Source organism: Furipterus horrens, unplaced genomic scaffold (genome assembly GCF_987537825.1).
Source record: "Furipterus horrens unplaced genomic scaffold, mFurHor1.1.pri manual_scaffold_7, whole genome shotgun sequence".
Lineage (NCBI taxonomy): Eukaryota > Metazoa > Chordata > Mammalia > Chiroptera > Furipteridae > Furipterus > Furipterus horrens.
The window spans coordinates 29,149,943-29,163,593 of NW_028327177.1; the positions used below are offsets into that span (position 1 = coordinate 29,149,943).

At 40.3% G+C, this 13,651-nt stretch overlaps 1 non-coding gene across 1 annotated transcript; it reads right to left on the reverse strand.

Moving 5' to 3' along the window:
- Positions 1-332: 332 nt before the first annotated feature.
- LOC150004192 (U1 spliceosomal RNA) lies at positions 333-498 on the reverse strand. The gene has a single exon (XR_016512586.1). It is a non-coding gene; the product is annotated as a U1 spliceosomal RNA (small nuclear RNA).
- Positions 499-13,651: the final 13,153 nt, after the last annotated feature.

The window sequence follows — 13,651 nt, forward strand, 5'->3', positions numbered from 1 at the left end:
TTGGGGAGATCCCTGTGAAAAGGAACTGAAGCCTCTTGCCCACAGTTATCGTCAACCTGCCAGCCATGTGAGTGAACCATCTTTGGAGTGGATCCTCTAGACCCAATCAAACCTTCAGATACTGCAGCCTTGGCAGACATCTTGACTGCAACCTCATAAGAGATTCTGAGCCATAACCACTAGCTAAGCTGTTCTTAAACTTCCTGACCCTCAGAAAACTGAGAGAATACATATTTATCATTGTTTTAAGCTGATATGATTTGTTATATAAGAATGTAACTAAAACATTTATAAATCATGTGTGTGTGTGTACATGCATGTGTATATATTTAATAGGGGAAGAGCATGAACTCAGTCCCACACTACCACAAATTATGTAGTCGAATTTCTCACATTTGGGGAAATCGCAGGGATCAGCACATCTGGAGTGCAATGGATTAGCCTGGCTCTGGGAAAACTACCTTTGTACTTATGCTGTCTCCCCTGCCAGGTAAATATTAAACCATATTTTATTAGTTGCCAAATTCTTGTTGATATTGCTCTCTAACTATTTCTTAAGCAAAATCATCTCCTTTACCTTCCCTGTTCTAATTTTGGGTCTTTATCGTTTCTTTCCTGAAACTATTGCAATATCTCCTGATTGGTTTCCTTGTCTGTAATTAACTTCCTCTCCTACCTTTAAGCCATCTTCCATATTGTCTGTCAATTACCTTTTTAAAATATAAATTTGATCATGCTACTCCACTGCAATATAAGTCAGGATAACCTGAAACATTGCTTAGTAATAAACAATCTCCAAATCAAAGTGGCTAAGACAACAAAGGTTTATTTCTTACCTCTGCTACAAGTCTACTGTCATTCAACAGAAGGGCTATGCGCATTGTAATCACTCAGGAATCAAGGATGAAAAGCCAGTATTGTAAGATTGCTGGTCACTGGGTAGAGGTAAAAAAGAAGGGGGAAAAGCATGCATTTTCTCTTAAACTGTTATTCAGATGTGACCTACATCACTCCTATTCACATTTTGTTGGCCAAAGCAAGACATGCGATCACTTCTGGCTTCGTATGAGCCAGGAAATTTTATCCTATCATGTACCTGCTTAACATTTAGACTTGTTACACATTGCTTTTAGGCTGAAGTCCAAATCCTTTTGCAGAACATGCAAGGCCCTTGTGATTTGGGCTCAGCCTACATTTTCAATATCATCTATCACTCTCTAGTTTTTACCCAGTGTGCTGCTCCAATTACACTGAATTATTCTGACATCTAGAATGTCCCATGTACCTTCTTACCTCTGTGCTTTTGTACTTGTTGTTAAATTTGCCAGGAAGACACTCATCCTTCAGGCTTTATTTTCTCTTCCTCTATGAAGCCACTTCGAACTGTCTAAATAGTCACTCCTTCCTCTTTGACCCCATTCTACTTTGTATATATCTCCATTACAGCACACCTTCATCACACCAGAAGGCAGGATATTTTTTATTTCTTTGTCAGTTTTCTCTCTGGTTTAGAGTTCTCCTAGAGCAGGAAAAATTTCTTACTCATGTTTGCAGGGCTCTGCCAAGTACAGGGCTGCATAGCATTGGAGCTTAAAAATATTTGTTGAATGAATGTGTAAATATCTTCTCCCCACAATCCTTGAAGATTAATCATACATACTCTGCTCTCTGATCCATGGGCTATAAGAGATTTCTGCCATCGTATTTCTTTCCCACTATGTCATTTTGTTTTCCCTACTTTCCAATAAAAAACTGGCTCTTTCACTTAGAAATCCAACAAGTCCTTTAGCCATGCCCCATGAATTTCTTTTTCCTATTAAGTAATCTTAAGTAGCTCTGGTTGAACTTTCACTTGTGATTCTCAACTAATTTCAATCACATTTAATGTCAATATTTATTGTGCTCCCTGCACACAAGACAGTGCTTTGTACTGGAGATATAAAGACCAATGATAGTGTCTGTGTTCTGAAGTCTTGCACTGAAATATTCTATTTCACCCATGTCTTCAGTTGTACCACGGGACCTCATTAGGTGCCTGCACAGAGGGGGCTAGCTAAAGTTATTGTTCACATAAAAAAAAATATAGAATACATATAAATCACTTAGTGAGAAGAGAGAGCCTTCCTTTCCAACCTCTGTTAACATTCAGGCGATCCCTTGGGAGTGTTAGCCACTTACACCAGATTAAATGAAATTTTGGAGCAGGAATCTGGAACATGGAATGGATATATTTTGTAAGCTGGAGTGATATTATAGTAGGTAATGGAAGGGGTGAGGTGGGGGTGAGGCGGCCACCTTGAAGTAGGTCTCTATAGTTGAAGGCATGGCTTTTGAAATGAGAAAGGTACTGAGAGAAGGTTTGTAGAGGGTAGAGCTGGGCTGTTCAGTATGGTAGCCTCTGACAACATGTGTCTACTGAACACTTTTAAATTTGTCTAGTCTGAATCGAGATACTCAGTAAATGTAAAATACACAATGGATTTTGAAGCCAATACAAAAAAGTGAACAGCCCATAATAATTTTTCATATTATCACATGCTGATATAAAAATATTTTGGGTATATTATGCTAAGTAAAATAAATTATTAAATTATTCTCACTAGTTTCTTTTTATGGTGTGGCCACTAGAAAATATAAAATGACATATATGGCTCATATTTATGCTTTGCAGTACATTTATACTAGACAGCCCTGGTCTAGAAGTTAAACTTGACCCATTTGGATGTTTGTTGCATTCACTCTCCTTCTTCCCGTCCTTCCCTCCTACCTCCCTTCCTTTCTCCCTTCCTTACTGAGCATTGTTACTGTAATTCGTGGATCAGAGACACAGAGGAAATTCCAGCAGACAGAATGATCAGCACGGATGGAGGACTGTAGCTCGCTCTGGCCATCAGCCAAGACTAGCAGTCCAGCTGTTTCTTTTATTGGGTTACAAAAGTTGCTAAAAATAGAATTGATAGGGTATACATGTACATTCCTTACATGATTATGGAGCAGCATAGCTTCTGTGGATAGGTTAGAGATTAAACTATTAGGCTTACAATACTAAACTACACTTTATTTATAAACTACAAAGTAAGGTAATAAGTGACAAGGGTCTGTTCCACATTCGATATAGTCGCTAAGGGAGAGTAGACACTAATTTTCAAGTTTCTTTGTTCTTAGAGATTTTTAAACCAGCCCCCAAGAATCGTGTGCGAGTAAGGGTCCCAGGATCTGCACCACATCCGATGTTATCACTATGGGAAGGAGGCTTAGGTCTTCAGCTCTCTTTGTTCCCGGGACTCTGTGATTCAGCCACCAGGAGCTGCATGCAGCCGCTGGTGCCAGCAAGACTCGCTTGCAAGTTCTTGCAAGCTGAGGTCACAGGACACCTGGGCGGGGGGGCCCGCTTGCAGGCCCCCGGCAAAGGGCTTGTGACTTTCGCCTACAGAACATCTTCTAAGTTCAAGTTCTGTGTTAGACTCTGGGTTACAGAGGGGTGTTCCTTTTAGCAACTTCCAATCTGGTAGTAAATAAAGTCATAGAAACAAATTATTACACTCTGGTGTGATACTTTTTTAGGCTGTAACAATGTAAGTCCTTTGGGGGAGCACTAGACTTTGAGGAGCTGATGACACTTGAGCTGACTTTCAGTTCTTCCCACAACCATGTATGAGAAATAGCTTCCCAAAATCAAGTTAGTCTCATAAATATGACTCTAATTAGTCAACAGAAGGCAGACTTCCCATTTACACCAAGGAAATGATGAACCTTGCAGTCTTGTCAGGAGGGGGAAGAGAAAGGAAAAAGACCTTGAAAATTGGGACTATACAGTGTACAAAAACAGTTGCTCGGTACTTTACATATAGTATCTTATTTTAACCCACTTACAGACTTTTGAATTATGTATTATCTCTAATTATAGGTAAGGAAAACAAAGCTTAGAGTTACTCAGTAACTTGTACATCTCACCTTGGCCAACTATCTTCAGAGGGGCACTGGATAATTGGGAGTGGCTGGCTCATGGTAAATCTTCCACCATATTGAGAAGTAACTCAAAGAGTTGTCTTGTTGATCATGAATTAATAATACAATTTCCTACACAAAAGAATTCTCATAGATTTTAATATTCATGATCAATGAACATTTTCAGTAATTTTTATCCAACTTCCTTATTTCTACGATTCTACCATTCGGTCAAATGTTACTGTTTTTGGATGCCAATCAGTTCTAAGCTGTTTGCTATGCATGTTTCTTGTATGTTATCTTTTGTTTTCAGCTCAGAAGGCTTTCAGTTGTAGTATATGTCTCAAATGACAGCATTCTTCTATTAATGGGAAAGAATAGCTCTCTCTCCACCTGTTGTATTTTGTTTTCATTTTAAGTTCCTATTTTTCTTTTGTCTTTATCAATGATATTATTGCTTCCTCTCACATTTTCACTTTGACTATCCTATTGCTATGACTAATGAATATTGCCTAAGAATATTGAAGTCAATAACCATTTTAGGTACTGTGGACTAATGAAAATGATTTTTAAATTAGCACTGAATTGGCTGAGTAGAATTAGTTTCAAAAAATAAGTCTAGGACCTTTATGTCTTACCTCCAACATTTAAAAATATCATCCTTGAAGAAAGTGTCAAGGAGCAGTGTATTTTAGAATAAGGGCACTGACCAGAAGCTCATAATCTAGTATCTGGCTGTTTTCATCTGTTTCTGATATCCTAAGTGTTGGCTACATCTTCGGGCTACAGCAAAGCAGCTGCAACAATTTTGGGCAGTCATCTAAAAAGGACAACCCACAGACTCTTCCAACAGCTTTTTATTAAGAACAAGAGAAGGCCCCTACAGACTTCTTGCATCTCATTGGCTACCACTGGGCTATTAGCCTGTGCCTGAGCTAGTCACCCCAAAGGAGTGGTATGACCATTTGTGAGATTGCCTTTAGCAGGAGTCACCTTCCCCAGAGGCACCTGGCTGTGTTATGCCTAATGGTTGTGCCATGAAAGAAGAAAGAAGAATGGGTATCTGGCAGGCAAACAACAGTGCCTGCTACACAAAGACAGCACAGTTCAATATGGTGCAGATGTAGGTATTTATTTTGGTGGACTGCGGCAACACAAAGAAGCACGAATTTTAGTTACTTGATTATCAGAGTAGTCCAGGAAGCCATATTGAGAAGGAGAACACTATACATGTGTTGAAGTTTCATAGACAATAATATGATGAAATATATAAAAGATTGTTATGTTCTTCTGCTGCTGATGAATTCAGGCTTCCACAGGGGAAAACAGATGTTTAAAGCAAAGAGTTAGAAGAAAGGAGAAGTGAATCCAGGTTCTGCTGCATAATATTCGGGTGTTTCATCAAGTTAGCTGCTGGAGTACCCCAGGGAGAAGGCAAGATGCTCTGAGTCAGATGTTTACATATAAGTGGTAGATCAAAAATAAATTAGCCTTTTGCTATTATACATCATGCAGCCTTTGGTGGTGTTTAGTCACATCACATTTCTTATTTATTCATGTTAAGAGTAGGAATTAACAGGATTAGAATAATAGGTTGGACTGATCCAGACAATACTCTCCCTTGGGAATAGTGGAAAATTCTGTAAATTCTTGATTATTTTCAGCAATAGATGGGAGCAAGAGCATAGCTATTCTAAACTGGCAGTCGAAGTGTTTTTTTTCCCTCCAGCAACTATGACTTGCATATGAACATGAGTGTGATCTGCTATTTTGTTACTGAAAAATCTCTCTCCAGAATTACCAATCTGTTTCCAGAATTAGAAATCTCTCCATGTCCACCCTTCTGCCCTCCTGCTTCCCTTTGGAGCTCTTGTTTCATTCAGATGGAGTAAACTCCATGCTTTTGCATATGCTGTTTCTTCTAAGAATGTCATTGTTTCCCCAGGCAAATCTATGTTCCTTCTTCTATACTCAAATCAAAGTTTTGGAAATTCTCCTCACTAATGGGTCTCTGCCATTAAAGTGACTGACATGTTCCATTGTTTTTAGACTGTCCACAGCCTGAAAAGAAGCTCTTCACCAGAAGGATGATGAACTGTCCCAGCTCGCCTTGCACTGGGTTGCTGGGGAAGTGTCCAGAGATGTGGGATTTTCAGTGCTAAAACCATGAAAGTCTAGGGAAAACTGGGATGAGTTGGTTAGCCTAGGACACTAGCCTCTTAAAGATAAGAAGGAAAGAACTCATGGAAGTTGGGAAGCAAGAGGCAGCAGCTGAGGGAAACTAGGTGGCAAACTGTCACGAATCTTTCTCCTCAAACTTCAAAATTCATTACACATTTCAGGGTTTGAGACACGATGGATGAGAACAGTTCTGAGATGGAGATAATTAACAAGGTGTTGATCTTTCTCTTTCAAGATGTGTGTATTAAAAGTATTGCTCTTTTTTTAAAAAAAAAGATTTTATTTGTTTTTAGATAGAGGAGAAGGGAGGGAGAAAGAGAGGGAGAGAAACATCAATGTGTGGTTGCTTCTTGCACATTCCCAACTGGGGACCTGATCTGCAACTCAGACATGTGCCCTGACTGGGAATTGAACCAGCGACCTTTTGGTTCACTGGCCAGTGCTCAGTCCACTGAGCCACAGCAGCCAGGGCAAAAGTATTATTCTTAAATGCAAGCAATGACTATTGAATTGACATGATCACAGTCAAGCACTTATGAAACACTTTCTGAAAGCATCTCAAAAACTGCCCTTGTAACTTATTCTTCATTCATTCGTTCATTAGTTCCTTCATACATTTAACAGATATTCACTGAGCACCAGGCACCACGTGGGTACCGCCAGCCTGGAGAAACCCTGGCAAGGACCCAGTCTTCCCCGTTATCAGACTGTCGACAGCTTCCCATGCATATTCTTGTTCATAGTTAATGGTTTACTGTGCAGGTGGATATTGGGAGACTGACAGAGCAATCTTGGGAATAAAACAGCAGAATCTTGGCAAGTTTGAATATAGTTTGGGACCACAAGTACTATAAGATATCCAGGAAGGAAAACGGCAGACTACAATTTATCCTTAGCTTCAATGCCATTGTGTGATGTGAACAGCAAATCATTCTTTGGCTTAACTATTCATTTCTTATCACTTCTGTCTATCCTTCCTCCAAAGAAACATTTGTGGCTCCCTGAACCTGCCTGCTTCTCTTTGGCTTTTAGACCCTTCTACAGGCTGTTTAGTCTGTTTGTATTATGTCCCCAGTGTACATATCTGTCCCCACTCCCATTGACCTGTCAACTTGCCCCTGAGGTTTTATCTTCACCATCACCTTATCCTGTAAACCTGCCAAGCTCTTTCCTCTGAGCTACCTGCCATGTTAGCTTTATTACATGGTAGTGAAATGATTTATTTAGTTAAGTGTCTTTATCACTAGATTGTAAGCTCCTGGAGGCAGGACTGGGCCCTGATCACCACTGAGAATGTGTCTAATCAATATCTGTTGAAAAATTGAAGGTGAGAATAAAACATTTCACTAAAACTATAGTAAACATATGTCTCATGATTTTTGAGATCAGCTGACACGTTAATCTGGTTCGAGAATGATATTCAAAATAGTTACTAATGGGCCCTGGCCCATAGGTGCTGGGGAGGTAGGCAGTTCCTAGGGAGGAGCCTGATATCAGGGGTGGGGTGTGATGGAAACATGGTTATTTGCCAATTGATACTGAAGTATTTCAACATTTTACTATCTGCCATGGTCATCCAGGTGCATTTGGGTCCTGGTCAGTTTCATTTCCTTATTACAATGGAACCTGTAGAGTTTGTAGCAGGAGGAGAAAGACTGCTTTTCAAATTGCCCCAGGTTTTGCCCGTGGGATGATTTGTGCAATCTTATTAGATATATTTATGTGTGGGGAAGTCTCTTTATGCAGTTTTCATAGCAGAGCAGAGAAACATTGATTTTGTCGAGAACTCTCTTCACTGCATGCTAAGCTGAAAGGGTTCATTGGGGTCCATGCTGGACTGCTATCCCTGACCTTGCATTTAGTAAGCCCAGTGCTTTGACAGAGGGGGAATGGGGTGAGGAAGTTTGGTGGGAACAGTGGCAGACAGACACACAGTCGGGACCCCCTGGAACTTTCTAAATGACACCCACACTTAAACCAGAGTTTGGAAACAAACACAGAAAGAAACAACTGTTAAACTCTTAGAGCCTGAAATTGACAAAGTGTGAAATTATTAAGAAATAAAGATACTTGTATCTATTTGAAACCTCTTTTTGTTTCCAAAGACATTAAAATTTGGCTTCATTTACTTTAGCCATAGGGAGATGGCTGGTATAGATCTGGGGGCCAGGTCTGGGAGCATATTTTGCTTGAACACTGAATATAGAAAGGTGTTTAACCACAGCTTTGATGCCACTGAGTGCAAATTTCAGCAACTCTGCCATGTTCTAGTGAAACTCTGATCTAAAAGAATTACACAAAGCCATACTTTCTCTCTAAGCATAAGGGCTTTCCTATGGAAAGAGAGAGAGTTTCGAAAGGGCCAGTTTATATTATAAAGCCTGTGCTCTACCCATTTTAATATATGCTTTGAAAACACAGGGGTATTAGAAGGGGCAGAGAATGTAAGATCCAAGTTATGTACTGAAAGATCCTGGGAATAGCTTGTAATGTATGATAGGATGTAAGAGGGTAAGAGATAGTATCAGCACCAAGAGCCCTGTTCCTGATTAAGAGCTCAAATCTAATGGCCAGGACACCTGACACGGCTGAATGAAAATAGAATCCCAGAAGGATCTTTGAAAATAAAATGGGACAGAAGCCCAATGGCATATTTGGAAATTGCTAAAGGCACCAAGTTAAGAAAGGTCACAAACAATAAAAGAACATGGAATAGCTAAAGGAAAGGGGCAGGCAGGCAGGGGTATGTCATTAAAATAGAGTGTGAAAAACGATACCATGATACTTGTTGTTCCTTATCCAGAGGAAATAATCTGCTCTGGGCTCTGATTTATGCTCAGAGATGTTCGTCACAATGTTATTTATTATAACTCAAAATTGGAAATGATCTTAAAGCTCATCAATGGGAGAATGACTAAACAAAGTACAATGTGCCTGCATAACACATTATGGCATGCAGCCCTAAGAATAATGTTCTTCAGAAGTTTTTTTACTGAAGTGAAGTTATTTGTGACATACGTACAACTTAATCTCGTCCCCGTAAACAAAATTTTATTTCTCCAATGCAGGTTAATTCATTGACACAGTCATTTATGCTTTTCTCGCTATAATTTTTTATTCTCCTTATTTTTAATAAGAAGGCAGAGATCTGAGCAGCAAGCGGAAGCACTCTGAGTCAGTTATGCTTCAAAATATTACTCTTATAATTAGAAAATGACATAAATGTTATTTAAAAACACTATCAAAACTCCCACTGTAAACGTTATGGAAAAAATTATGCAATGCTATTTGGCAAAATGATGCAGTCTCCTTTGAAGTAGCAACCCCTGCGGCTGCTGCGGAGGGTCCCTGGTCATGGGCTACTTGGTCTGCAGAGGGCAGGATGCCTTGGTGCGGCTTCTGACTCTTGTAGAAATGTTGGGCCTTCCCCTTCCCAGACTGGTCTCTAAGCAGGACCTCAACTTTTGGAGCAATACGGAGGATTTTTATGTGTACATATAACGCACTGGGAGAGCTCCTACCATCGTTTTATTAATCAGAACATTGTATAAACCACCACTCTCCCAATAAGATCTTGCGGTATTTTCTGAATCATCCAAAGTGGGCCAGTGCAGCTCTCGGGTAAAGTACATTTTGTTGTGATCCAGTTCTTCGACACTTGGTAATCTGGTAAGTTCGGAATCACAACTTATTAACAAGAACAGTGGTTTTCAACCTTTGTTTTCAACAGAGCAACAGACCCTTCTTCAACCCAAGCTTCTGTGACTTCTTATAGGTCAAGGAAATGAAAGTTGGTTTGCTCTGGTAAAGTGGTGATGGAGGCTCACCTTTCTCTTTCCCCAGCTCATCTTTCTTTTTCCCAAGTTGCCCACTCCCCAACCCCAACCAGGAGGACCCTCAGAACCCACAGGGCTCCGAAAGCACAATTAGACAACTGCAGAACCCCGATATTTTCATGAGTACAAGCAATCATAGAACAAAGAAATTCCACAGCTTGTAGAAGGTCTAAGCTTATTACATGTTGCATATTGCCATGGCCCATGGGGAGGTAGGAGAGACAGGAAGAAAGGGGTGTCTCCCTTAATGGGGAAGAACTTGGAAATCCCAGCTCTTTCCCTCCCCTACACTTCGTTGCTGATACTTTGCTTTGGACTATGAAATCTGAGGATGAGATAACACTGCTTTATGGAATACAATACAAAATTAAATTAGGCCTCAAATTTTAATATTTTCCAGGGTCAACTGTACATTTGAAATATGAGGGAAAAGATACTCTAACAATGTTGCATCGCAAAGCTTTTGAGTTTTAAGATTCATGTGGCATGACAAATTTCTTCACCATTTCTCCTTTCCCCAATTAAGGTCAGAGTTTTCAGTGTTCCTCCAAGCTCGTTGACCAATTATGTGGCTTCAGTGGAGGGCAGTACAGGCTCCTGGTGGATAGCCTAGCCCGGGTTCTGGAGTCAGAGCAGAGGCAGAATCCTGCCTGCATCACTCGGTAGCTCTGAGTTGGGGAGTAAGGCAGGCACGTTCTCTGAGCTCCAGCTCTCTCTGCACAGGGGGATAGTAAGAGTGCTTATATCATAGCGTAGTTGGAGGATTGAACAAGATGATGCATTCAAATTCCTATCCCAGTGCCTAGCACAATGTGAGTGCCCAATAAATATTTATTACCATTGTGATTTTAGTTTGTGAGCCTCCAAAACAATAATAAAAAAAAAATACCATGTCTGCCCATTAGAATCACCAGGATTTAAAAACTATGAATTACTGATAGCCCAGACCAATTAAATGAAAGCTTTTGGGCTGGAACCCAGGCACCAGTAATTCTAATACGCAGGCAGGGTTAACAGCCAGCAGGCTAAACTATGCAGCTGTGAGTGAGAACGTTAGGTGGTGGGAGAGCGGGGCGTGGGAGCAGGAAGAAGCCTGTCGAGTCCCACAGGGGTGCTCAGCCTCCCCTGACCCTGCTTGTGTGTGAGGGAGGGAAGAACTGATTTCAGAGACATGTTTGGAGATAAAGCAACCAGACAGACTGGACCTTAAATATGCATGGTCCTTTACCATTTCAAAGCATTTTCCCATTATTCAGAGGACCTGTTCAGTCCTCTCAATACGTGTTATGCCCAGTTAAAGAAAGGTGAATTGAGTCGCCAGTAAATCGGGTCATTTGCTCACAAACAGTACCTGGTTGGCAGGGTCACGATGAAACCTTCATCTCCTGATTGTAGGTGTTTTTCCAGAATGCCACCTTTGTCTATAACTGTTCCCTACCTGCTTCTTAACCAGTGAGGATAAGTTCTACAGAACCCCCTGATCTAGGAAGCAAGGACCTGGAGCATCTTTTTGCCTCTTCCACAAATGGTGTGAACAGGATAAGAGAAGATATTAGGGGAAGTGAACACTGTAATTGTGTCTCTTAGTTGTGCATGAGCTAGTCTCATTCTCAGAGCCTTGAAGTGCAACTAAGCTGACACAGGCAGGAGGAATTTAGTTTTAGACTTCATGTCAACAACAAGCCTTAGTGCTACTTTTGTGCTTGAGCTCCTGGACTAAAGTTTGTGAATTGGAGGAAAACATATCCTGTGATGGATTTCAAACTACTTCTGTTGATATTCCAGGAAAAGCTGACCTGAGAATACATGATATTTTTAGTGTTCCATGTAACTTCTTAGAAGAACTTGCTCCAAAATCAACTGTGGCCTGGATAAGAGCAAAATGCTTACACACGTATGCACCTACCCACTTTCTCCAGGGACAATAGCCAAGCATTGAATCCAGCTCTTAGGTACTCTGTGGCCCACTGTTTTTTGACACTCTGACACTGTTCATTAGTCCAGCATAAACCATCTAATTTCCCTACCCTTAGGGATCTGTTGCAACTTTAAATGCTGTAAGCAGATGATGGGTTTACAGGAATTGCCTAACCAGGCATTGCGTCTCGATTTGTGGTCTTACAATTGGTTTTGGGGTTGATCTGGATTCAAAGAAGCAAATGACCACAGCATCAGGATGTGGGTTGGTCTTAAAAACAAGGGAAGCTGTTCATTCACATACAGCCTTCTGGGAACTAGTTTGTTTTGTACCATGAGAGAGACCATCAAGGTGTTTTTCTTTGTTATGTTTCTAAAATTTATTTTTATTTTTTTATTATTTAGAAGGATTTTATTTCTAAACATTGTATATACATTTACATGTGCATATATGATGTATTTTATATACAAGGATTAGGTAGTTGTTTTAATAACAAGTGCCTTCTGAAAAATTATTTCCTACAAGAATAAAGTGTGGAAAATAACACATCAATTTAGGAGACTAAAACTGTACAGCGACACAAAAAATGGATGTAGGTTTTCCTAATCAAGAATGGTAACCCTCACCCTCATTTCCTTCCTCAGTGGTTGCCACAGGGCAGGAAACTTGAATCAAGGACAGAGCTTCAAGGTGCTGGTTCCAGGTACTCCACCAGCTTGACTGGCACAGTCTTTGTTTTGTTTTTAATGAGGCTTGGTTTAGTAATTTATTATGAGACTTTAGACTTCATGTGAAATCCCCCAGGACCTAACAGAGTGAGGGGAAAACTATTTTTAATCATATTTCAGTCAATGCTGCCAAGAAAAATATTGTCCAGAAAACCTCTGTGTTCCATCCTTAGGGATTTTTTTCCCCCCATGAGGATCTCAGAAACATAGTCAGAAAAATGTCAGGTTCATACTTTGCTCTCTTGATTCTGACCAAGTTAAACATCATCACAGTTTTGATAAGCTGTCATGGGAAAAGATCATCACACAAGGTTAAGCTGAGAAGAAGCATGACTATGGGATAATTAGTCACCAGCCTTCTTCCTGTTCCTCTGATGTGCTGCCCACTTCTTGCCACAGGACTTGTGACAGGCTCTTTCCTCTGCCTCACCTGTCTTTTCCTAAGTTGCTTCTAATCATCTCTTATGGATTGAATTGTAGCCCCCACAAAAGGTATGTTGAAATCCTGACCTCTAGTACCTCAGAAGGTGACCTTATTTGGAAATCATCTTTGTGGATGTAATGAGTTAAGTTGAAGTGAAATCATATGGCGTGGGGTGGGCTGTTGATCGAAGATGACTGGTGCCCATATAAGAAGGTCTTGAGAGACACAGAGGGAGAATGCCAGGTGACAACAGAGGCAGGTATTAGAGTGATGCAGCTGGATTTCAAGGAATGACAAGGATTGATGGCTACCACAAGCAGCTAGAAAGAGACAAGAAAGGATTCTACCCAGAGTCTCAGAAGGAAGAGGGTCCTCTGATACCTCAATTTTGGACTTCTAGCCTCCAAAACTGTGATAAAATACATTTCTATGTTTTTTTCTTAAATTTTTATATTTCAATTACAGTCACATTCAATATTATTTTGTATTAGTTTCAGGTGTTCAGTATAGTGGTTAGCCACCTGGTTTGTAGTGCTCTGTTATGGCAACCCCTGGAAACTAATACACCATCCTTATGATCTGAGTTCAAATGTCATATTTTGGAGAAGCTGTCCAG